Below are 26,418 nucleotides of genomic sequence, written 5' to 3' on the forward strand. Positions count from 1 at the left end.
TAGCGTCACTACAGAGGAGAAATGCTCATCTAAGGAACATGTGCATGAAATTGCGAGCATGTAATAAAGATCTTAGAGGTCAGCTGTCCTCAATGAAACGACATCTGCACGAAGAATAATTTAATAAAAAGGAACTTGTGTCTCGTGAAACTAATCAAATACTGGGCAAAATATTTTCACCCAATCAAATTAGAAGTTTGTTGCATGGTTCAAAACGGGTTCGATGGGGCAAAGAGGACATTTGTAAGTCTATTACTTTACGTGCTCTTTTGCAGAAGAGTTACAATTTCCTCAGAGAAAAACTCGGATATCCTCTACCTGCAGTGTCAACCTTTCGTTCTTGGATTAATCGCAGTTTCAGTTGCCAACCAGGAATTTTGAAGGATGTTTTAGTGATGATGAAAATGCAGGCTGCAACACTGACTGACAGGGAAAGTATTTGTGTTTAGTCATTTGATGAAATGAACATTGACAGTAGAATTTGTTATGATCAGCAAGATGACAGGATTCTTGGACCTCACTGTAATGTCCTTGTTGTCATGGTCCGAGGCTTGTTTGTAACGTGGAAGCAGCCTATCTATTTCAATTTTGATGTTCAGATGACAGCAGCTCTCTTGAACGAAGTAATTGTTTCCCTGGCCAGCATTTGCTAGAATGTTGTGGCTGCAGTAGCAGACATTGGTCCAAAGAATGGTTCTGTTTGGAAGGAGCTTGGCATTACTCATGAAAATACTTGTTTTCCACACCCGTGTGATTCTGAGACGTGTGTGGGTGTTTGCTGACGTTCCCCATTTGCTCATACTCTCAAGGAACCATTTGCTGTATCAAGGAATAATGTTGGAAAACAAGGCTGTGACAAAAACTGTGTTCGAGAAACTGTTAGTTTTTGACAGTGGTAAGATGAAAATATGTCCTAAGTTATCTCAGTAACACATTACAGTGAAGGGCAGAGAGCGACAGCGAGTATGCTAAGCAGCTCAGCTGCTATCAAATACAACTGCACAGGCGATTCGGTATTTGATGCCTGAAGAAGGACACGCCAGTGATTTCATACAGATGGTGGATGAGACTTTCGATGTACTTAATTCAAGGACAAAAGAAAGTAATAAATCACTAGCCTGTGGATTTGGTGTCAATTTTCAAGCCCAAGAACAGTGCCTACGTAAATTTTCTAAATGTTGTGAGAAGATGCGTGTTGGCAACTCAAAGCATCTCCTACCCTTCCAGAAAGGATTTTTGAAAACTGTTCGGTCACTTTTGGGTCTGTTCAGTGACTTAGCTGTTTATAATATTGAATATATTCTTACAGCAAGATTAAATCAAGACTGCTTGGAGAACTTTTTTTCTCTTATAAGAGGCCTTGGACGTTTTTATGATCATCCATCGCCAGTTGAGGTAAAGAGCCTGTAACCTCCCCCTCACTTACCGACTTTAATGACAGTGAAAAATGAAACCGCGTGTACCTAATGGGAGTTTTGGAAAAGCAATCGTCACCGAAGTTAACCTGTCAGTAAAGAGGGAGGAAAGGGTTACATCTAAATGAAAGGAAATGTGCTAATGAAACTGGTGGAAATTAATTTTGAAAAGGGGTAAAGTTAATAAAGAAAGTAAATGTGCAGCCGTTACGTTAACAATTAACTAGCGGTAATTAGGTATTTGAGATTTGGGGGAAATCACGGTCGCCAGTCCTAAGGACAATTACTATAGTAACTGAAAAAGAAAGGTTATTACACATATAATTAGCACTAGAAGCGTGGCAACTGAAGGTTGACACGTGTAGTGTGAAAACTGAAAGTTTGTCAGAAGTAATAAATTTCGCTACACCCTGACTTAATTTAGCAAAAGAATTAATAAAACCAGAAAATCGAAAGTTAATTTAGTGACTGAAGTTAATAGTGAGCTTTCTTTCTGAAGCACATCGAAATTCAGTAAAATACGGTTAGTCTTGGACTACCTCAACAATCATTTCAAAAACTACTTGAATCTACGCAATTTAGAAATAAGAGATTTAACTTTGAACTTGAATTAAATGATTCTGAACAATTAATAATAGTAAAATTTAGTACGTACCAAGCTGAGCTGCAGTCACAGGTAAGCTAAAATATGGTAACAAAACTCGCACTCTTAATTTGTGCTTGTGTAATCTAAATAGTGTAGCCAGCTATAAATACTTCAACCGAATTTTGAGATTAAAGCAGTGAAAACGAGTTAGCTATATTACTTTAATGCTGGCGTTTGAATTTCAACGACACTCGGGTTCATTTCGGAAAAGGAAGGGACTCTGCTTGGTAATGCAATTGGGACAATGAGCAACAAGCGTTCATGCTAAGTTGCTGTAATTATAGTGACGAAAATGGTACAGTTTGAAAAGCTGAGGTCTGCCATACAGTTCTAAAACTTTACTTGCTTCCAGTCTTCCTTGTTGGTTGATTGAAGGTTTGAAGCCGTCGATCGAGGAGGTGGCGACAGTCACTCATTGTCGGCCGTCGCTGTTGCAGAAGCTGGATGTTGGCGCGCCTTCTTCTCGACACGGTCACCAGACGAAACGGGCTCTTGATGTGCGCCAGCTAATGCTTCCCATCCGCGACACCATGTCAGAAACTATCATCGCAAGTCGATCGCAATTTCAGGCTGCCAAACCCCGAAAGCGCGGCAACCCGCGGGAGCGTCACACAACACCCCTGCTCCACTCGCTACTCCAGCCAGACTGCTTCTGCTCAGACTGCGCTCCAACGCGGCAGAGTTAACACTGCCAAAGATCCTACACACTTTGATTCTTCACATGACCTATCGATGTAATCGTTCGATAGCAGTTTTCCCTAGGCAAGACCCAGCGTAAAAATACAAATAATATTTACGAAACAAACCAATTATACATCGACATAAATGTATAAATATATATATATATATATATATACAAACAGTAAAACAATTACAATATACAAAGAGACAGAAATGTCATATCTTGAGGTAACAAAGCAAGGAAAAAAAAATAGTACAATAGATGGAAATAGGAGGCTATGCATTTCCGGCGTTACACGTGCCCCACATTGTCTGAGGATGTTCGTGTAACGTAAACAGACTCAGAAAATGTCCCAAAAGAGAAACAGCGGAAATGCATACGCTCAAAACATCAAAAAAATTTAGCATTCGTCTAATTAATCATAAACCAATTTTTATACAATAATAATTGAGTGGAGATACTCCTTTCTTATTCCACTCTGTCATCTTGCACAAAGTAAAACAGGTTGACAACATATCAAAATTCATAAAAAACATAGAAAATGATTTCGCTATTCCAAAATCATTAAAATTCTTAACACTATAAGAAATGGAATACTATTTGCAAAATTAATCAGAGTACATGGTCATAAAAAAACAGGTATATCAAAATACGCAAACTAATGATTAATTACATAGAATACACATTTTTATGTAACCTTTTCATAATAAATTTTCTCGTCAAGTCCAATTAACGCTAAACAAGAAAATAATATACAGCAGATCGAAAAAAACATAAATATTGACAGCAGAATTCTTTCACATCAGCTGTCCGGGAAGAAAAAACACTTCCGCCTTCCGTACCCGCAAGTACAAAGAATGCCGACAGCGGCACAAGAGCCGACAGCGGCACAAAAGCCGACAGCGGCTTCGCCTCGCTAGTATTGTTGCGCCCGCCTGTGCGGCACGCTTGATCTCACTCGCCCTTGTAACGGCGTTACCAGAACGTCCGTTTCACTGAATTCTTTCGGAAAAACTCACTCCCGAGTAATCTCAAGGAGTCCATAAACACTATCACAGTGGATAACTCAACACTGTCCATCATCACACGCATGTACTAGCCTGAAACTTAAAACAGCGTCTAAGTACATCGGCAATGACTAATAAAAACACATTCATGAAATATTACAGAAAGTTACAAAATCATATTTACATTCCTTAATCTACTGTGACTCAGCTGAAAACTTAAACTAGCAGCTTGGATTTTTCAGATGATTACTAATCAGTTACTCTTAAATCATTTAGTCAAAATTAATTACTTATTAATTACAACTTCTTTAATGACCTCTAGGTCAGGCAAAAGCATTGTAACATGGCACATCCTTAAATCTTACACTCTATATTTACATACTGTACAAATTACCCATTGTGTGATATTAATCGATCCTAGGTTGGTACAATTTCAAGTCTACAATATTCTGTATACCTAATCGTTTTCCAGAGCTTGGATACTCTAAGCAATAAGCATTTGTGTGAGGTATACCAATGACTTTATATGGTCCATTATAAACAAACTTAAATTTAGAGATTTCATTGTCTATCTCGCTCGATTTCTCATGAGCTTTTACAAGTACTAAGTCTCCGATTGCAAACTTAGCAAAACGCGCTTTAGCGTCATGACGACGTATGCGAGCATCGGCTTTTAGCTTCATTACTTCTCGCAAACGATCTTTTTTCACACCAATACTAATGTCAATCCGTGGAGGGAATTTGATTATCTCTTCCACTAAACTTTTACTTCTGTCAAGGCCGAGATTCCTCACATTACAGTAGTTCAAATTCATACCTACGTCAATACCATCCGGCCAGTTAACAATGTGTATACGCTGGTATTGCCTATGCACACAGTCTCCTGCCTCGTCAAAACTAACTACAATTGTTTTATCTTGTGACGTACATGTCAAAGTTTTGCTTTCGCAATTAATCACTGTACAATACTTTAATAGCCAATCTAACCCGATAATTACTTCCGTAGTTAAGTCTGGCACGACGAAAAACTCTTGTTCAAATCGTGCCCCACATATCTCGAAGTTGGCAAAAATCTGTTTTGTGACCGGTTTACTGGCCTTCCCAGTAGCACCAATAATTTTCATTCCTGTTACTGGCATAACTACGATGCAAGGTCTGTCTTTCAGTAACTCAAATATTTTCCCAGATACAGCGCTCAATTCTGCACCGGTGTCAATCAACACGTTTAGTTGTAGGTCGTGCATATTAACAGACACTACTATCTGTCTACATTTGTCCTCGACTGTTTCTTTATTTTCCCACAGTAAATCCTCGTCTATATCCAGGTCATTCCAGAAAAAACCATCCGGCTTTGATCCTAAATCCGGCTTATCTGGCGGCCTTTTCAGCCTCTGTTCACATACAGTTTTAATTTCAACACGTTTGTCCTGAGGCTTAGTCTGTAGCTTCGCCTCCAATACCGAAACCTTTTCCTGTAACTCGTCAACTATTGAGTGTCGCTTTGCTACCAATTTACTAATTGTCACCTTCGTTGATTCATCTTTGGCCAGATTGATCTCATCTGCCAATCTACCTGGAGGAATGTGCTCAGTAGTATCTGCAATTACTTCCTCTGGATCTGCGCAACCCCCACTGCTATCGTCCGACCGTATAACGTCAGCCCTAACCTCATACACGCTGTAATCTACGTGCTTTTCTACCAATCGTGTCCGGCTGCCACTAAAATTCTCGTAATCTTTCTCCTTAATACTTTCACAATGTTTAAACTGGAGGTTTGCGTCGGATGGGTCGGTTACTTCTACCACTGAAACTTTCGGTAAGGTCTGCCGGTTAGGGCCAGAACTTTCCGTTACTACTTCAACATCTAACTCCTGCGGGACGAAACACGACGAATCTTGCTCGTGCTCCCCCTTAACATCAACTATTTCTAGTAAAGTCTGCCGATTAGGGCCAGAACTTTCTATCATTTCACAAACACTATCTTCCTGCGGGACGAGACGCGGAAAATCCTGCACGCGCTCCCCATAAACGCTTCTCCCATACAGACCCCTATAATCTCTTAGTTCGTCGTATAAGCGACCGAACTGCCTTAACCAGACCTCATCCCTCTCTGCATCCCCTCGCTCGATGACGGACGTTTTATCCGACATCTGATCTTCTCTCAACACTTGTGAATCATTATTAAACTCAATCTCCAGTTCCGCTGTGGGTATTACAGCTGCCACTTTATGATCGATTTCCGGAACACTACTTAAATTGTTCTCACTGACAGCGAATGTATTTTCTACTGCCGTGTATACAGCTGATCTACTACTTGTGGGCGCACTCCTTTCTCTTAACACTGGCACACTCTCCCGCCGTTGATTATTCCATACGGAATTTTCATAACGGCGACACCTGGGTTTTCTCTTGTTATTGGGCCGCCAAAATTTCTCCACGCCCGCTCGGCCCCTCACCGGCGCGGCTAATGGTTTCCCTGTCTCGTCCCAGCAGATACGCTCCCCGGATGCTGCTGAGGCGGCTGATCACACCCTCTGGCGTTATTACTATTCTGTGAAGCCCGTATCACGTTAGTATGATACTGGTTTCTGTCATTCCTGTTATTATTTGCATTGTACCGATTGTTATTACGGTCCGAACCATTATTGTTATTGCTGCGGTATGCATTATTCCCATGGTTATCGTTGTTATGGTTGGGGTGGTACCCGTTGTTGTTACCACGGCCTCTACCACTGTCGCGATTATTGCGCCAATTGTCCTCGTCCTCTACTCTTTCCAGGAAATCATTGATTGTCCTGTAATTGCTTCCTACGTAGCGTTTTGTATCATCTGGAAACTTCTTGTAGAGTTCCCAGACTATTTCGGATTCCGTGCGGCGATCACGCAAATATTCCAACTTGCGGATCCAGCCCTCACAAAACTCCCTCATCGAACCGCGCGAATTCGCATCGAAAGGCCTCGATACGACAAATTCGCGCCAGACACTTTGCTGTTTTTGCTCTGACCAGTATTCAGCCAGAAACAAATTTTTAAATTCGTCGAAAGGCAGGTTCGTAATGTTGAGGTTTAAGCCCCTACGCTTGGCATCACCAGCCAACACATCAATAATCGCATTAATTTTTCTCTCATCAGTCCATGATCTGGGTAAAACTGTTTCACAATTCTTAATGAAATCCGTCGCGTGTATACCGCCTTTTTTCAAGGAGTCGAACCGCTCCTCTTTCGTCAACAATTCCGAACTATGTGCATAGATTGACACATAGCTCTGTTTTTCGTCAAGTTTCTTTTCTAATTCCGACACTCTCGTAATTACTTGGCAAGTGGTTGTCGCAAGCGTTTCTACTTCCCTTTTTTTCTCTTCGCACTCTTAATTTGTGCTTGTGTAATCTAAGTATTGTAGCCAGCTATGAATACTTTAACTGAACTTTGAAATTAAAGCAGTGAAATGCTATAATATTAATTTAATGCTGGCGTTTGAATTTCAACGACACTCGGGTTCATTTCGGAAAAGGAAGGGACTCTGCTTGGTAATGCCATTGGGACAATGAGCAACAAACGTTCATGCTAAGTTGCTGTAATTATAGTGACGAAAATGGAACAGTTTGAAAAGCTGAGGTCTGCCATACAGTTCTAAAACTTTACGTGCGTCCAGTCTTCCTTGTTGGTTGATTGAAGGTTTGAAGCCGTCGGTCGAGGAGGTGGCGACAGTCACTCATTGTCGGCCGTCGCTGTTGCAGAAGCTGGATGTTGGCGCGCCTTCTTCTCGACACGGTCACCAGACGAAACGGGCTCTTGTTGTGCGCTAGTTAATGTTTCCCGTCCGCGACACCATGTCAGAAACTATCATCGCAAGTCGAGCGCAATTACATGCTGCCAAACCCCGAAAGCGCGGCAACCCGCGGGAGCGTCACACAACACACCTGCTCCACTCGCTACTCCCGCCAGACTCCCTCTGCTCAGCCCGCGCTCCAACGCGGCAGAGTTAACACTGCTAAAGATCCTACACACTTTGATTCTTCACACGACCTATCGACGTAATCGTTCGATAGCAGTCTTCCCTAGGCAAGACCCAGCGTAAAAATACAAATAATATTTACGAAACAAACCAATTATACATCGACATAAATGTATAAATATATATATACAAACAGTAAAACAATTACAATATACAAAGAGACAGAAATGTCATATCTTGAGGTAACAAAGCAAGGAAAAAAAATAGTACAATAGATGGAAATAGGAGGCTATGCATTTCCGGCGTTACAAGCCGGATAAGACTGTTGTTGTTGGGAGCAAACGCTCATGATATTCCACTTTCAAATGCATCGTCTGTTGAGCCAGATGAAGAAGGAAGATTCGTGACTGCAACTGTTTTTGGCAATATCCTACCTGATGTGTCTGAGGCGTTCGCAATGGTTGATGAAGATAGAAGACTTAGATTTTGGAGTAGGAGAATCAGATGTGCCTCCAGTGTCACTGGCTTCTGATTGTAGCACTGAAGGATTTAAATATCTTGCTGGATATGTAGCTTATTGATGCAGACAGTATGACAGATCACTGGCCACACCCACTGGAGAGTTACTGACACTGCCTGAGGAGACATCGAGAGGATGGCTGGGCATGGTTTCCCCGGGGGGGGGGGGGGGGGGGGCGTTGCTTGCGCCTTCAGAAACGTGGCTCTAAACAGTTACCAAATTTGAATTCATTTTTGTCGAGATCAATGGATACGACAGTTTGTCCAGGGAAACTGGTGTCATCAAGAACATGTGCGCTATACTTACCGAGCAATTTCCCACTATTCACCCAGAAATCATTAGGATTTACGCTAGGATGAGAACATTTATCCGACTGCGTTGGCTATCTGCAAAGGACAAGTCGAAGAAAGCAGTTGCTGCTCAGCAACGGAAAGAATGGAACTGGTATTTGTCATTGCTTTAGAATGTAAATAAACAATATTTGTTAACGTTAGATAATATATAAACTTAGTGATAGAAGTGAACGTCCTCTGACAGTGTTTGTTTCACAACTAGCAAGACTCTACACTGACAGTGTCAAGGATTGGCTTATTGTTTCCCACACTACATACCAACTTTGCTGAACGGCGGACTCGGTAAGTTAACTTACCACTATTTCCTGTAAATCGTATTTTGCAGCACTTATTTTGATTCAATGCCCTTTTATATAAGTGAATTTTAACAACTAGGGCAAACATTATACATCTACCTTGATAAAAATATAAGCCAAAGGTTTGAGGTGTGAGAAAATTAAGAATGTGTGTGTGTGTTTGTGTGTGTGTGTGTGTGTGTGTGTGTGTGTGTGTTTGTGGCAGTTCAGGTAGGTAATTCAAATGCTTCCTACAAATAAGGCAGTTGCATAATTTCTTGAGTGAAAACGACAGTGTTTTCGTAGACATGATGTAAACAGAATATAAATGAGCGTTACATACAGCTTGTCTACAAGTTAACACTTTTCCCAGAGCCAAAGTTAGAAAATTGAATGCTCATTTCGAACGTTTACTTCGTGGAGAACTGCAAAACAGACTGTACTTTGCACTTATTTTTTGTATAGTTTGATCTATAGATGCTTGATTTTATTAAAGTCAGCACTCAGCAGTGTCTGTTTAAAAGCTGGACAAGTTACAGAATATAGCAGTAACTTTCTAGAAATAGCAGAATAACAATTTACCTTTTACTATTTCTGTAGAAACTGAAACATTTCACAAATACATCGCTTAAATGCGCGGGCTGCGTCTTGCAGCGCTGTTCCAGAGGCAGCGGCGGTTCCTTTGTGACGTCACAGCCTCAGCCAATGGCAGGACAGAACGCTTACTGCTCAACCTTATTTTTTTTTACGGACCTTGGTCAGTACTCTTGGAAGAGAACTGTGGCGGTGACGTGGCTCTGTTGTTCTTCCCACATAGTGATTTCCGAAGTTGAAAAAAATCGAAGGGCGAGCAGTAATTAAGTACTTCATAAAGAAAGGTATGATAGCAAAGGACATTCATGCCGATTTCCAGAATACAGTGGAGGACTCTGCTCCTTCATATTCAACTGTTGCCAAGTGGACAAATGAATTTTAATTTGGTCGGGAAAGCTTAGATGATGTTCCTCGCAGTGGTCGGCCAAGATGTGTTACTACTCCAGAAACCACTGCAAAAGTGCACCAAATGGTCATGGAGGATCACGAATTGGAAGCTTGTGAAATTGCTCACACTTGCCAGATGTCATCTGAAAGGGTATATCACATTTTAACTCAAGAATTAGAAATGAAAAAATTATCTGCAAGATGGGTGCCGCGACTCTTGGCGCTGGATCAGAAAAGCATGAGAGTCGACATAATGGAACAATGTTTGGCCCGTTTTAGGAGAAACGAACCGGTTTGTGACTACAGATGAAACTTGGGTGCACTACTACGCCCCAGAGACAAAACAACAGTCAAAGCAGTAGAAACATGCTGATTCTCCGCCACCAAAGGAAGCAAAGACAATTATTTCAGCAGGAAAGGTCATGGCATTAGTGTTCTGGGATGCAAAGGGGATTCTGTTTGTAGATTATCTCCCCACTGGGCAAGCAGTTACTGGAGAGTGCTATGCTAACCTCCTGGGCAAATTGCAACAAAAGATACCCGAAAAAAGGCCAGGTTTAGCAAGGAAGAAAGTCATCTTCCATCAAGACAATGTGCGCCCGAACACATGTGCCATCGCCGTGGCAAAATTACACGAACTAAGGTATTAATTGTTGCCACACCCACCTTGCTCATCTGATATGGCTCTGTCTGACTTCCATCTCTTGGTGGACAAAGATTCACTTCAAATGTAGAAATGATAGCCAGAATTGACAACTATTTTGCAGGCCTGGAGGAAACTCATTTTCGAGATGTGATCAAGGCACGGGAACATCGTTGGACTAAGTTCATTAATCTACAAGGAGATTACATTGAAAAACAAAAAAAGTTTCAGTGATGTAAGTAATTTTTCTATTCCGCTCCGTGAACTTATCAAACCACCCTCATACTTACAAACTAAGGCATACACACACTTCGTTCAACATGTAAACGTCATTAAAGATATTCAGATGTAGGTTATGACGTGTTCGATATGCCTGCCATCATTGGCGACAATGTGGCGCAGACGAATATCGACATTCTGCATGACCCACTGAAGAGTCGGAACATCGATGCTGTTGCTGACTTCCTGAATTGCTGTTTTCAGCTCAGCAGTGGTTTTGGGGTTATTGCTGTACGCCTTGCCTTTAATATAGCCCCACAGAAAGGAGTCGCATGTGTTCAGATACGGAGGATATGGCGACCAATCGAAGCCCACGCCAGTGGCCTCTGGGTACCCCAGAGCCAGAATGCGGTCCCCAAAGTGCTCCTCCAGGACATCAAACACTCTCCTACTTCAATGGGATCGAGCTCCATCTTGCATGAACCACATCTTGTCGAAATGAGAGTCATTTTGGATAAAGGGGATAAAATCATCCTCAAAAATCTTCACATACGATTCGTTAGTCGCCATGCTACATCTGCATACATACTCCGCAATCCACCATACGGTGCGTGGCGGAGGATACCTCGTACCACAACTAGCATCTTCTCTCCCTGTTCCAATCCCAAACAGAGCGAGGGAAAAATGACTGCCTATATGCCTCAGTACGAGCCCTAATCTCTCTTATCTTATCTTTGTGGTCTTTCCGCGAAATATAAGTTGGTGGCAGTAAAATTGTACTGCAGTCAGCCTCAAATGCTGGTCCTCTAAATTTCCTCAGTAGCGATTCACGAAAAGAACGCCTCCTTTCTTCTAGAGACCCCCCACCTGAGTTCCTGAACCATTTCCGTAACACTCGCATGATGATCAAATCTACCAGTAACAAATCTAGCAGCCTGCCTCTGAATTGCTTTTATGTCCTCCCTCAATCCGATCTGATAGGGATCCCAAACGCTCGAGAAGGACTCAAGAATAGGTCGTATTAGTGTTTTATAAGCGGTCTCCTTTACAGATGAACCACATCTTCCCAAATTCTACCAATCAACCGAGGTCGACTATCTGCCTTCCCCACAACTGCCATTACATGCTTGTCCCACTTCATATCACTCTGCATTGATATTTAATCGACGTGACTGTGTCAAGTGCTACACTACTAATGCAATATTCAAACATTATGGGATTCTTTTTCCTATTCATCTGCATTAATTTACATTTATCTATATTTAGAGTTAGCTGCCATTCTTTACACCAATCACAAATCCTGTCCAAGTCATCTTGTATCCTCCTACAGTCACTCAACGACGACCACTTCCCGTACTCCACAGCATCATCAGCAAACAGCTGCACATTGCTATCCACCCTATCCAAAAGATCATTTATGTAGATAGAAAACAACAGCGGACCTACCACACTTCCCTGGGGCACTCCAGATGATACCCTCACCTCCGATGAACACTCACCATCGAGGACAATGTACTGGGTTCTATTACTTAAGAAATCTTCGAGCCACTCACATATTTGGGAACCAATCCCATATGCTTGTACCTTAGTTAGGAGTCTGCAATGGGGCACCGAGTCAAATGCTTTCCGCAAATCAAGGAATATGGCATCCATCTGATACCCTTCATCCATGGTTCGCAAGATATCATGTGAAAAAAGGGTGAGTTGCGTTTCGCAGGAGCGATGCTTTCTAAAGCTGTGCTGATGCCTGGACAGCAACTTCTCTGTCTCAAGGAAATTCTTTATATTCGAACTGAGAATATGTTCGAGAATCCTGCAACAAACCAATGTTAAGGATATTGGTCTGTAATTTTGAGGATCCATCCTTCTACCCAAACTTGACTTGCTATCAAGGAATATCACACTGATTATTCTGTGACTGGACACTGGACAACACACAGTCACCTGTCTAGGGTGAAGAGACTTCTCTTAGCAAAATGCGGATTCTCATCCCCCAGATGCACCAATTTTTCTTATTGACGAATCATCCAAATGAAAGTGTTCTTCGTCGCTAAACCAAACCATACTAAGTCCCATCAGCCCCTTGGCCAACCTTGCAGTTTGAACGTTCTAACGCAAACCGTTCAGATTTTTTAACGATTGTAAGTAGTGGGGCTACATTGTTCTGTTAAGTGCTTTTCCACGTCACCCCGATTTCCTTTTGATTGATAGGTACTTAACCTACTGCCCCACCAACCCACTCCCCCTCCCCCAACCCCCTCCCCCTTCGTTGCTACAGGTACACTTTCAGGTCTGAGTTACTGGAATAGGCCCCCCCCACTCAATCTTATCAATTTGATTGACTACTTAATTAAATATTAAGTTGATCAATTAATTAACCTCTCTGGTGGGAAAGTGCCACACTCCCCTGCCAAGCCCCCCTGACAGGAAGTTCAAATGCCATCAGGATAATTCAACCTCTACTAAGCTAAGAAAATAGCTGGAAGATAGGTCACTTGGGCTACCTCCACTAACCTGGCATCTGACCACCACCTCTTCCTAGGGATTGGCACCAAGTTTGAATTTTGGAGTGAAGATAGGTCAATCTGACTATCTCTACTAACCTAAGAAAATGGTGGGAAAGAAAGGGCACTTGGGCTACCCCACTAACCTAAGTCATCCGACCGCCACCTCTTCCTAGGGATTGGCACCAAGTTTTAATTTTGGAGGGAAGATAGGTCAGTTCGACTATATCTACTAACCTAAGACAATGGCGAGAAAGAAAGGGCACTTGGGCTACCCCCACTAACCTAAGTCATCCGACCGCCATCTCTTTCTAGGGATTGGCGGAAAAGGACTTGACCTGTGCTGTCATCTGTTCTGTGATGTAATCCAAGATGGCAGGGAAATGGCGGTAAACAGTGTGGTCGCCTTGGGCTCCAGAGTACAACTGACCTAGTACACAGTAGCGCCACCAGAGGGCGCTGTCGTCCCTTCCATGACGTAATCCACGATGGGGGACTGGTGGTGGAGAGGAAAGGTCTCATAACAGGAAAATCAAGAGTATATTATTTATAAAAAAATCAGTTTGTGGGGGGATGGATTTCTCTTGCTCGTCATTCTCAGCTTTTTGGAAACATGTAGGTCTTGTAACAAGTAATTACATGGAGCAAACGTGTTGCATAACATAATGTTTGGCATTGTACTGTGGGTGTCTTAACCTAATGTTTGCCCCTTTGTCAGCACTTAACCTATTGCTCTGTTCAGTGGTTTTCCATGTCACCCCCATTTCCTGGAACTATTCTACCGCCTTTGATACCAAATTAAGTAATTAGTAATGTCCTCCCACCATTTTCTGGTACACTTTTCGAATTTCACATGCTTTTGAACGCCGTTTCTGGCGCATTCTTCTTTCTCACCGACCCCCTTAAACTTTTGTACTGCGATTTACATAAAAATATGCAAATTAACCTAGTGTTCTACACTTAAAAATGCTGTTCTGCTCCATGCCACACACTCATGAACACCCTCCCGTAACTATTGCACCTCTAACACCATGTTAATATAAAACATTTATGCAAATTAATTAAATCCATATTTTTCACATGTATGAGATAGTTTCTTTAATTCACAGCATCTTATTGGTCGGTGAAATCGATAGAAAACAGTTTAAACAAAAGATCGCTAGTAAAAAACACATCCCGCCACTCGACAGCTGACGACAATGCCACCCACCGCTGCCCCCGACCCCAACCACACTCCAGCCGCAGCCAGCACAGCATCGCTCTGGCATTCATGGACTGCCCCCCCTCCTCCCTTCAGGCTAGCGGGTTTGGGCTGCAGCAACCAAGCTACTCGCAGCGGCCCAATTCCACAGCATCTCCTCCACCACCGTCACGTCCTCGCTGATCACGTGAGGTACATCACACACCCCTGTCCACCTCGCCACAGAACTTCAAGGCGTGCTCACACTGATCCTATACGTGAAATGCCTCCGGGCAGCACGTGTGTTTACCGTTGCTGATGCTATACCTGTGAATACTGACGTCACAGATCATGCTATAGAAATCTGTTCCAGAATAGCACAGGTTGCTTTCTCCCTAGCAATCCTAATGGAACATACGACCTGCGTCCAGCCAGGCATACCTGCCCCAGCATGACTGACACCTCGCCACAAAATGTCGGCATGGCGACTCGCCATCTAAATGATTCTCAGTGTTATTCTGACTGATGTCACATGGCTATGTAAAATAAGAGCATAGTCGATCTCTCGGAAACTGTATAGTGTCCCAGAAATAGTTAATGCTCGTTCTCTTGATGTGTCAGCTTGTATGCATGGAAATTCTTGCCCTCACAAAACCTACTTACGAAAACAGCGTGGAATAACGCCAAATTAATTCTTTCTCGCGGTCCTAACGTGGCACCCCGTCCACCACGTGTTACCCTTAGTGCTTTCAACATATGCAAATATTCTCACCGTTAAAAGCCTGTGCACGCTCGCGAAAATACCGCTAATCATAAAAGCATTCTTTTTGTTTGGAAAGAGAGCACTCTCTAAGCACAGATGGGAGTGATTCAGAATAATAACGCCAACAGAATTCGAAGCACTGTCATACAGAAGAGAAAAAAATGGTTCCCACAACTACAGGTCTGGAGATGTCCTAATGCCACAGTGGCAGATGAGCCTCGCCAGAGATGGATGGTCTGCTTCATCCTGTCTTTGAACACTTGCTTTCTCAGAACTTTCCGTACATACCTTGCCCCCCCCCTCCCCCATCTTGTTCGAATCAGTTTGTACATGATCCTATGTCCCAGCACAAAGGCTGTCTTGTGAATGAATAAAGCATTATGATTGTAATTTGTACAGATTACCATTTTGCACCAGCAATTAAACCCTGCAACTTGCTCCACATATAGTCAAATATGGAAAGACTCTTACTCAATTAAACTGCTCTCTCACTGAGGACAGGAGCTTGAATATTAGAGCATGAAACCAATTTCCAACCCAGCAGTATATCACCATGTACTGTCTCGATGTAGTAAACATAAAAAATCGCCCCTTTCACATCATTTGTACATATACCAAGAAGACAGACAGCATCGTATACACTCCTCGCAGCACTAGATATCCCACTTCGAGGTTGGCGGTCATCCACCCCCGGTGGGTGACCAGAGCGCTCTCAGTGGACCAAAGTCACTCTCAGAACTGTTCTACAAATTCGGGCTCGTTCCCCCGTGGCACAAATGCGTTACTGTTTCTGGTCTGGACATGCTTCCTTGCTTGCTTGCTTTTCTACACCCATCTCCAGACTCTGGGATTACAAGAACAAATATATTTTTGCATGGCTTGCACACAGCAGTATCCTACCGATCGCTCACACAACGTAATTCCGAAGATATAGACTGGAAATTATTTCTCTACAAATCTGAAACTTTAGTGCTTATGCCTCCTGGGAAGACCTTTACAAGAGAACTCAAAACAAATAGAGGAAAATAATATTTCCACTCTTGAATACCGATGTCAGTGATGTAACAGATTCCAAATCATTCCTATAATTTACAAACTCAACTAAGGTGTTTCTAATGTCTAGAGAACCAGGAAACATGTCTTCCACCTGCTAGATGCACACACCACAATCGATCTTCTCACAACTAAATAGAGGTGCGAAAAGTGCGGAAGCAGTGAACCGAAAAATTTACATAGGAGGGAATAATGATCCAGTGCAAACATACCTCCATATTAAATCTTCTCAAATTTCCACACGATCACCTAAGCTATCCAGCACATACTAAAGATTAGTTCGGTATTCGATCATCTAGATGATAACACAGTTAAGTCATCTACATTTGCATAGGTCCTACCGTTAACAGGAAATGTGAATCATTCACACACAGGTCACCTACACTGCATGCATAGGCAGAATCATCATCCTAAGAAACTACCCTCATATATATTTTATGTCTGTACTTACAACTAAATGTTAGGATTGCAGTCGCAATTGAATGACATTCTACAATGAGCGATGAAACGGTAATACACCCTGCTGAGGGCAGTCGCTCTGAAAATAGAAATATCTATACCATCGTTATCACTTTAGATACTCTTCCCTCTATCACAGTATTCCACATTCATCTCCTTCGCACATGTCAGAACACAAACACATACTTTATAAGCCTGATGCACAAGGTGAAGCACCACTCATCCCCTACTACTGCTAAGTATAGTACTTGACCAATAAATGATTCCAGACGATACAAAATACGAGGTGCATTCAAGTTCTAAGGCCTCCGATTTTTTTTCTAATTAACTACTCACCCGAAATCGATGAAACTGGCGTTACTTCTCGACGTAATCGCCCTGCAGACGTACACATTTTTCACAACGCTGACGCCATGATTCCATAGCAGCGGCGAAGGCTTCTTTAGGAGTCTGTTTTGTCCACTGGAAAATCGCTGAGGCAATAGCAGCACGGCTGGTGAATGTGCAGGCACGGAGAGTATCTTTCATTGTTGGAAAAAACCAAAAGTCACTAGGAGCCAGGTCAGGTGAGTAGGGAGCATCAGGAATCACTTCAAAGTTGTTATCACGAAGAAACTGTTGCGTAACGTTAGCTCAATGTGCGGGTGCGTTGTCTTGGTGAAACAGCACACGCTCAGCCCTTCCCGGACATTTTTGTTGCAGTGCAGGAAGGAATTTGTTCTTCAAAACATTTTCGTAGGATGCACCTGTTACTGTAGTGCCCTTTGGAACGCAATGGGTAAGGATTACGCCCTCGCTGTCCCAGAACATGGACACCATCATTTTTTCAGCACTGGCGGTTACCCGAAATTTTTTTGGTGGCGGTGAATCTGTGTGCTTCCATTGAGCTGACTGGCGCTTTGTTTCTGGATTGAAAAATGGCGTCCACGTCTCATCCATTGTCACAACCGACGAAAAGAAAGTCCCATTCATGCTGTCGTTGCGCGTCAACATTGCTTGGCAACATGCCACACGGGCAGCCATGTGGTCGTCCATCAGAATTCGTGGCACCCACCTGGATGACACTTTTCGCATTTTCAGGTCGTCATGCAGGATTGTGTGCACAGAACCCATAGAAATGCCAACTCTGGAGGTGATCTGTTCAACAGTCATTCAGCGATCCCCCAAAACAATTCTCTCCACTTTCTCGATCATGTCGTCAGACCGGCTTGTGCGAGCCCGAGGTTGTTTTGGTTTGTTGTCACATGATGTTCTGCCTTCATTAAACTGTCGCACCCACGAATGCCCTTTCGACACATCCATAACTCCATCACCACATGTCTCCTTCAACTGTCAATGAATTTCAATTGCTTTCACACCACGCAAATTCAGAAAACGAATGATTGCACGCTGTTCAAGTAAGGAAAATGTTACCATTTTAAGTATTTAAAACAGTTCTCATTCTCGCCGCTGGCGGTAAAATTCCATCTGCCGTACGGTGCTGCCATCTCTGGGACGTATTGACAATGAACGCGGCCTCATTTTAAAAGAATGCGCATGTTTCTATCTCTTTCCAGTCCGGAGAAAAAAAATCGGAGGCCTTATAACTTGAATTCACCTCATAATACTGAGAGAAAAACAGCGATGGATGGATATGTCTCGTAAGTTTTTCTTGCGAGTGTTAGCACTGGGTCTTAGAAAGAGAGGCGTAATCGGCCAGATGTTAAAAATCCCAGTCGCCACACCTACCGTATGTTACTGTCACAAGCGGTCTTGGTTCTGCAGGTGCACTCAAGTATCTGCTATACTGGCTTTACAAATCGAGGTATAGCATTACCTCTGAATGAACTGGTTTTTCTGGACAAATACTGAGATGGTGATCGTAGGAGTGTGTATTATCACACCAGAAGAGCGGTTACACATAGCCCACGATGCACCCTCGTAATAAAATTATCGAATTTTGAAAGTGATTTGGCTAAGGAGCACGGTATGAAACAAGTATCTGCAACCCCCTAACGCCGCTGCCACTAGATGTTTCTCCAGTATTTGTAATGCATTCTGTCTCGATGCCATATCATATTTCTGGCATTCCCATATCTTAAAACGAGTCCTTTCTCGAACCTATCTGCTACAGTAAAATTCCAACATGGTTTTAGTCAGTCCCTACGCATCCTGCAACTGCTCCCATTTCTGCAGCTTTGCACACGTGATCGTTCCAGTTTAAGTCGGAATTGAGCAGAAGTAAGAGAAAGCCATATTCAGCACCTTCTGCAACCCATGTAGGAACGGAACGATCTGAGTTAGTGCAATAGGACCGTGTTTCGACCATTCAGTGGTAATGCATGCATTGTGGTGCATCTCCAAACTACACTCCTGGAAATGGAAAAAAGAACACATTGACACCGGTGTGTCAGACCCACCATACTTGCTCCGGACACTGCGAGAGGGCTGTACAAGCAATGAACACACGCACGGCACAGCGGACACACCAGGAACCGCGGTGTTGGCCGTCGAATGGCGCTAGCTGCGCAGCATTTGTGCACCGCCGCCGTCAATTTCAGCCAGTTTGCCGTGGTATACGGAGCTCCATCGCAGTCTTTAACACTGGTAGCATGCCGCGACAGCGTGGACGTGAACCCTATGTGCAGTTGACGGACTTTGAGCGAGGGCGTATAGTGGGCATGCGGGAGGCCGGGTGGACGTACCGCCGAATTGCTCAACACGTGGGGCGTGAGGTCTCCACAGTACATCGATGTTGTCGCCAGTGGTCGGCGGAAGGTGCACGTGCTCGTCGACCTGGGACCGGACCGCAGCGACGCACGGATGCACGCCAAGACCGTAGGATCCTACGCAGTGCCGTAGGGGACCGCACCGCCACTTCCCAGCAAATTAGGGACACTGTTGCTCCTGGGGTATCGGCGAGGACCATTCGCAACCGTCTCCATGAAGCTGGGCTACGGTCCCGCACACCGTTAGGCCGTCTTCCGCTCACGCCCCAACATCGTGCAGCCCGCCTCCAGTGGTGTCGCGACAGGCGTGAATGGAGGGACGAATGGAGACGTGTCGTCTTCAGCGATGAGAGTCGCTTCTGCCTTGGTGCCAATGATGGTCGTATGCGTGTTTGGCGCCGTGCAGGTGAGCGCCACAATCAGGACTGCATACGACCGAGGCACACAGGGCCAACACCCGGCATCATGGTGTGGGGAGCGATCTCCTACACTGGCCGTACACCACTGGTGATCGTCGAGGGGACACTGAATAGTGCACGGTACATCCAAACCGTCATCGAACCCATCGTTCTACCATTCCTAGACCGGCAAGGGAAGTTGCTGTTCCAACAGGACAATGCACGTCCGCATGTATCCCGTGCCACCCAACGTGCTCTAGAAGGTGTAAGTCAACTACCCTGGCCAGCAAGATCTCCGGATCTGTCCCCCATTGAGCATGTTTGGAACTGGATGAAGCGTCGTCTCACGCGGTCTGCACGTCCAGCACGAACGCTGGTCCAACTGAGGCGCCAGGTGGAAATGGCATGGCAAGCCGTTCCACAGGACTACATCCAGCATCTCTACGATCGTCTCCATGGGAGAATAGCAGCCTGCATTGCTGCGAAAGGTGGATATACACCGTACTAGTGCCGACCTTGTGCATGCTCTGTTGCCTGTGTCTATGTGCCTGTGGTTCTGTCAGTGTGATCATGTGATGTATCTGACCCCAGGAATGTGTCAATAAAGTTTCCCCTTCCTGGGACAATGAATTCACGGTGTTCTTATTTCAATTTCCAGGAGTGTAGATACAGATACTACAGTCCGAAGCAGATCCGCATCCATTCACATCTATCAGCCCAATGTTCTGTACCATACAACAGACAAAAAATACGAACTATAAAAGCTCCACTAACTTCATCTGATATAGAACTCACCTAGATGCCATTGCTGACGTGATAACGCATAGCTGCGATGTGAGTCCAGCGCAGAGAGAAAATTGTTGCTATGCTTCCCAGAACAGCATTTCTCCTAGCATTCTTAACGCCCCCCCCCCCCCCCCCGCGCCTGTCATTGAATTTACCTGTCAGACTGCTGGTGCTGCCGGTGCGGGACGATCCTATTGAATACGCAGCTTTTTATCCACTGCAGAGGCCAGTCTAAGGTTTCATCACCTGCACTGTAGGAGGATGATCGTATCTCGCGGACTATACGGTAAATAGCATGAGACGCTCCCTGTGGCCCTATCTTGTTTTTTGAAAGATTATTTTTTTCTGCTCTAACACGCTTTGTATACTGCCATACATTTTGTTTTTCTGCCACGACTTTGAGGTCTGTGTCAGGTTCTAAACTGAAATTAAGATGTTCTGATCCATGGCCTCTCGCAGAAAACTAGACGTCGCACAATGTAAATCATATTGTTACTATGGCTACTATAACACGCCACAAACACTGGATGATTTTAAATAAAAGAGAGTTACAACATAAGCAAATTGGGGGAGTTTTGCGGCGTTGTGGATGGTTTCCAAACTACAGTCCGAAAGTGATTCACAAGCTCTACACTTAAACTCATCTGTCATAGTCATGGAATAGCTGATGACTCTACATTCCGTTTCGACTGATTCATCATACTGCAGTCATGTACGCGATCACTGTTCCGGTGCTATCCACTACAGAAGGTGTTGTCCATCCACAAAAACACTTTCTCCAACTCAAACAAGCGATGTCAGTCAATCACCTAGTGGTAAACAACAGCGTGCCAGTGGACCCATGGGATGGAAAAGACGCCATCGATGTACTCTAATAATAAGCATCACAGTTGATGGTGCGAACAATTTTAGCAATTTTGCAGTAATTTCAACACCGACCAATGATGCGACAGCATGTTTCCCAATTTTAGTATCATATCTAAACCACCCCTTCTCCACTTTGCAAGTATCATTGCGAGCGTGGATAGATGACTGTGAAGTACGTCCATTCATTGTCAATTCTCGAGCACATACACCGTCAAAGTATATCTGACAGTGCTCTACATATTAGTAACATCTCGAGCATAGTGTTTTATTTACGATCTATCCCTCTGCATATGGGAATCACAGAGCATTCTCGCTGTCTTAAAGTAAAATTAGAGAGTGAAAGACCCTCCCCACACTGTCATTGACCAACCCTCCCTGCAGCACCGTTACCGATTTAATCTGCAACCGACCAGAAGTAGGCCGCTACACTCCAAGTCTCACGAATGAGTGGAGCTAGTCGAGTCCTCACCCATCCAGGTACACAAGATTTATCGAGATGTGCCCATGTCGAAGAGGTTAGCACCCCTTATGGGTGTATAGTGAAAGATTTGAAAGTGTCATGATGTAATAGCAGACGGTTAAGAACAGCAAGAAATAAACGATTTTTATGCACAATGGAGCTCCAGACGGGTGGAGTTCCATTCTGTTCAGATGCTCTTCCAAGTTCTTTGCTGTCTCTGACAGAATTACAATGTCATCGGCAAACCTAAAAAGTTTTTATTTCTTCTCCTTGGATTTTCATTTCTACACCAATTTTTTTTTGTTTCCTTTACTGCTTGCTCAATATACAGATTCGATAACATCAGGGAGAGGCTACAACCCTGTCTCACTCCCTTCCCAACCACTGCTTCCCTTTCATGCCCCTCCAGTCTTATAACTGCCATCTGCTTTCTGTATAAATTGTAAACAGCCTTTCGCTCCCTGTATTTTACCCCTGCCACCAGCAGAATTTGAAAGAGAGTATTCCAGTTAACATTGTCAAATGCTAGAAACGTACACTCCTGGAAATTGAAATAAGAACACCGTGAATTCATTGTCCCAGGAAGGGGAAACTTTATTGACACATTCCTGGGGTCAGATACATCACATGATCACACTGACAGAACCACAGGCACATAGACACAGGCAACAGAGCATGCACAAGGTCGGCACTAGTACAGTGTATATCCACCTTTCGCAGCAATGCAGGCTGCTATTCTCCCATGGAGACGATCGTAGAGATGCTGGATGTAGTCCTGTGGAACGGCTTGCCATGCCATTTCCACCTGGCGCCTCAGTTGGACCAGCGTTCGTGCTGGACGTGCAGACCGCGTGAGACGACGCTTCATCCAGTCCCAAACATGCTCAATGGGGGACAGATCCGGAGATCTTGCTGGCCAGGGTAGTTGACTTACACCTTCTAGAGCACGTTGGGTGGCACGGGATACATGCGGACGTGCATTGTCCTGTTGGAACAGCAAGTTCCCTTGCCGGTCTAGGAATGGTAGAACGATGGGTTCGATGACGGTTAGGATGTACCGTGCACTATTTAGTGTCCCCTCGACGATCACCAGTGGTGTACGGCCAGTGTAGGAGATCGCTCCCCACACCATGATGCCGGGTGTTGGCCCTGTGTGCCTCGGTCGTATGCAGTCCTGATTGTGGCGCTCACCTGCACGGCGCCAAACACGCATACGACCATCATTGGTACCAAGGCAGAAGCGACTCTCATCGCTGAAGACGACACGTCTCCATTCGTCCCTCCATTCACGCCTGTCGCGACACCACTGGAGGCGGGCTGCACGATGTTGGGGCGTGAGCGGAAGACGGCCTAACGGTGTGCGGGACCGTAGCCCAGCTTCGTGGAGACGGTTGCGAATGGTCCTCGCCGATACCCCAGGAGCAACAGTGTCCCTAATTTGCTGGGAAGTGGCGGTGCGGTCCCCTACGGCACTGCGTAGGATCCTACGGTCTTGGCGTGCATCCGTGCGTCGCTGCGGTCCGGTCCCAGGTCGACGGGCACGTGCACCTTCCGCCGACCACTGGCGACAACATCGATGTACTGTGGAGACCTCACGCCCCACGTGTTGAGCAATTCGGCGGTACGTCCACCCGGCCTCCCGCATGCCCACTATACGCCCTCGCTCAAAGTCCGTCAACTGCACATACGGTTCACGTCCACGCTGTCGCGGCATGCTACCAGTGTTAAAGACTGCGATGGAGCTCCGTATGCCACGGCAAACTGGCTGACACTGACGGCGGCGGTGCACAAATGCTGCGCAGGTAGCGCCATTCGACGGCCAACACCGCGGTTCCTGGTGTGTCCGCTGTGCCGTGCGTGTGATCATTGCTTGTACAGCCCTCTCGCAGTGTCCGGAGCAAGTATGGTGGGTCTGACACACCGGTGTCAATGTGTTCTTTTTTCCATTTCCAGGAGTGTAGATTTACCCTTCCTTAATCTATTTTCTAAGATAAGTCATAGGGTCGGTATTGCCTCATGTGTTCCAACATTTCTACAGAATCCAAACTGATCTTCCCCGAGGTCGGCTTCAACCAGTTTTTCCATTCGTCTGTAGTGAATTCGTGTTAGTATTTTGCAGCACTGGCTTATTAAACTGATAGTTCGTTAAATTTCACATCTGCCAACACCTGCTTTCTTTGGGATTGGAATTATTATATTCTTCTTGAAGTCTGAGGGTATTTCGCCTGTCTCATACATCTTGCTCACCAGATGGTAGATTTTTGTTAGGCCTGGCTCTCCCAAGGCTGTCAGTAGTTCTATTGGAATGTTGTCTACTCCCAGGGCCTTGTTTCGACTTAGGTCTTTCAGTGCTCTGTCAAACTCTTCACGCAGTATTATATCCCCTGTTTCATCTTCGTCTACATTGTCTTCCATTTCTATAATATTGTCCTCAAGAACATCGTCCTTGTATAGACCTTCTATATACTCTTTCCCCCTTTCTGCTTGCCCTTGTTTGCTTAGAACTGTGTTTCCATCTCAGCTCTTTATATTCATGTAAGTGGTTCTCTTTTCTCCAAAGGTCTCTTTAATTTTCCTGTAGGCAGTATCTATCTTACTCCTAGTGATATGTGCCTCTACATCCTTACATTTGTCCTCTAGCCATCCCTGCTTTGCCATTTTTCACTTCCTGTCGATCTCATTTTTGAGACGTTTGTATTCCTTTTTGCCTGCTTCATTTACTGCATTTTTATATTTTCTCCTTTTATCAATTAAATTCAGTATCTCTTCTGTTACCCAAGGATTTCTACTAGCCCTCGTCTTTTTACCTACTTGATCCTCTGCTACCTTCACTATTTCGTCTCTCAAAGCTACCCATTCTTCTTCTACAGCATTTCTTTCCCCCATTCGTGTCAATCGTTCCCTAATGCTCTCCCTGAAGCTCTCTACAACCTCTGGTTGTTTCAGTTTATCCAGGTCCCATCTCCTCAATTTCCCACTTTTTTGCAGTTTCTTCAGTTTTAATCTACAGATCATAACCATTAGATCGTGATCAGAGTCCACATCTGCCCCTGGAAATGTCTTACAATTTAAAACCTGGTTCCTAAATCTCTGTCTTACAATTATATAACCTATCTGACACCTTCCAGTATCTCCAGGCTTCTTCCATGTATACAACCATCTTTTATGATTCTTGAACCAAGTGTTAGTTATGATTAAGTTGTGCTCTGTGCAAAATTCTACCAGGCGACTTCCTCTTTCATTTCTCCCCCCCCCCCCAATCCATATTCACCTACTACATTTCCTTCTCTCCCTTTTCCTACTATCGAATTCCAGTCACCCATGACTATTAAATTTTCGTCTCCCTTCACTATCTGAATAATTTCTTTTATCTCATCATACATTTCATCAATCTCTTCGTCATCTGCGGAGCTAGTTGGCATATAAACTTGTACTACTGTGGTAGGCGTGGGCTTAGTATCTATCTTGGCCACAATAATGCGTTCACTATGCAGTTTGTAGTAGCTTACCCGCATTCCTATTTTCCTATTCATTATTAAACCTACTCCCGCACTACCCCTATTTAATTTTGTATTTATAACCATGTATTCACCTGACCAGAAGTCTTGTTCCTCCTGCCACCGAACTTCACTAATTCCCACAACATTTAACTTTAACCTATCCATTTCCCTTTTTAAATTTTCCAGCCTACATGCCCAATTAAGTGATCTGACATTCCACGCTCTGATCCGTAGAACGCCAGTTTTCTTTCTCCTGATAACGTCCTCCTGAGTAGTACCCACGCGGAGATCCAAATGAGGGACTATTTTACCTCCGGAATATTTTACCCAAGAGGACGCCATCATCATTTAACCATACTGTAAAGCTGCATACCCTCAGGAAAAATTACGGCTGTAGTTTCCCCTTGCTTTCAGCCGTTTGCAGTACCAGCACAGCAAGACCGTTTTGGTTGTTGTTACAAGGCCAGATCAGTCAATCATCCAGACTGTTGCCCCTGCAACTATTGAAAAGGCTGAGCCCCTCTTCAGGAACCATACGTTTGTCTGGCCTCTCGACAGATACCCCTCCATTGTGGTTGCACCTACGGTACGGCTATCTGTATCGCTGAGGCACGCAAGCCTCCCCACCAACGGCCAGGTCCATGGTTCATGGGGGGGGGGGGGGGTTAGAAACTGTAAAAACTGAGTCTTACTGTGATTTAGCGTTAGTTTATTTTCTACAAGCCATGAACTTATAAACATGAACTGCACTATTTGAAACTGAGCCAATGTTGTACATATCTTTTCTTACCAAGCTAGTCTCATCAGCAATCAGAAATATTTTAGTTACCCGTAATACTAGAGGGCATATCATTTATATAATATATACTTAAAAATCCTACACACCGAAAAACTCTGTCGCTAACACCACGCATTGGTCTCCAGTGAATCGAATTACATCAGTGTGCTATGCGTTACGTCGTGACATGACGTCAGCTGCAGAAGACGCTACAGTTGCATAGGCTACTCTCATATGATTTATATTCAGTCCCTAAAAAATTACGT

This window comes from Schistocerca cancellata, chromosome 5 (genome assembly GCF_023864275.1).
Source record: "Schistocerca cancellata isolate TAMUIC-IGC-003103 chromosome 5, iqSchCanc2.1, whole genome shotgun sequence".
Classification (NCBI taxonomy): Eukaryota; Metazoa; Arthropoda; class Insecta; order Orthoptera; family Acrididae; genus Schistocerca; species Schistocerca cancellata.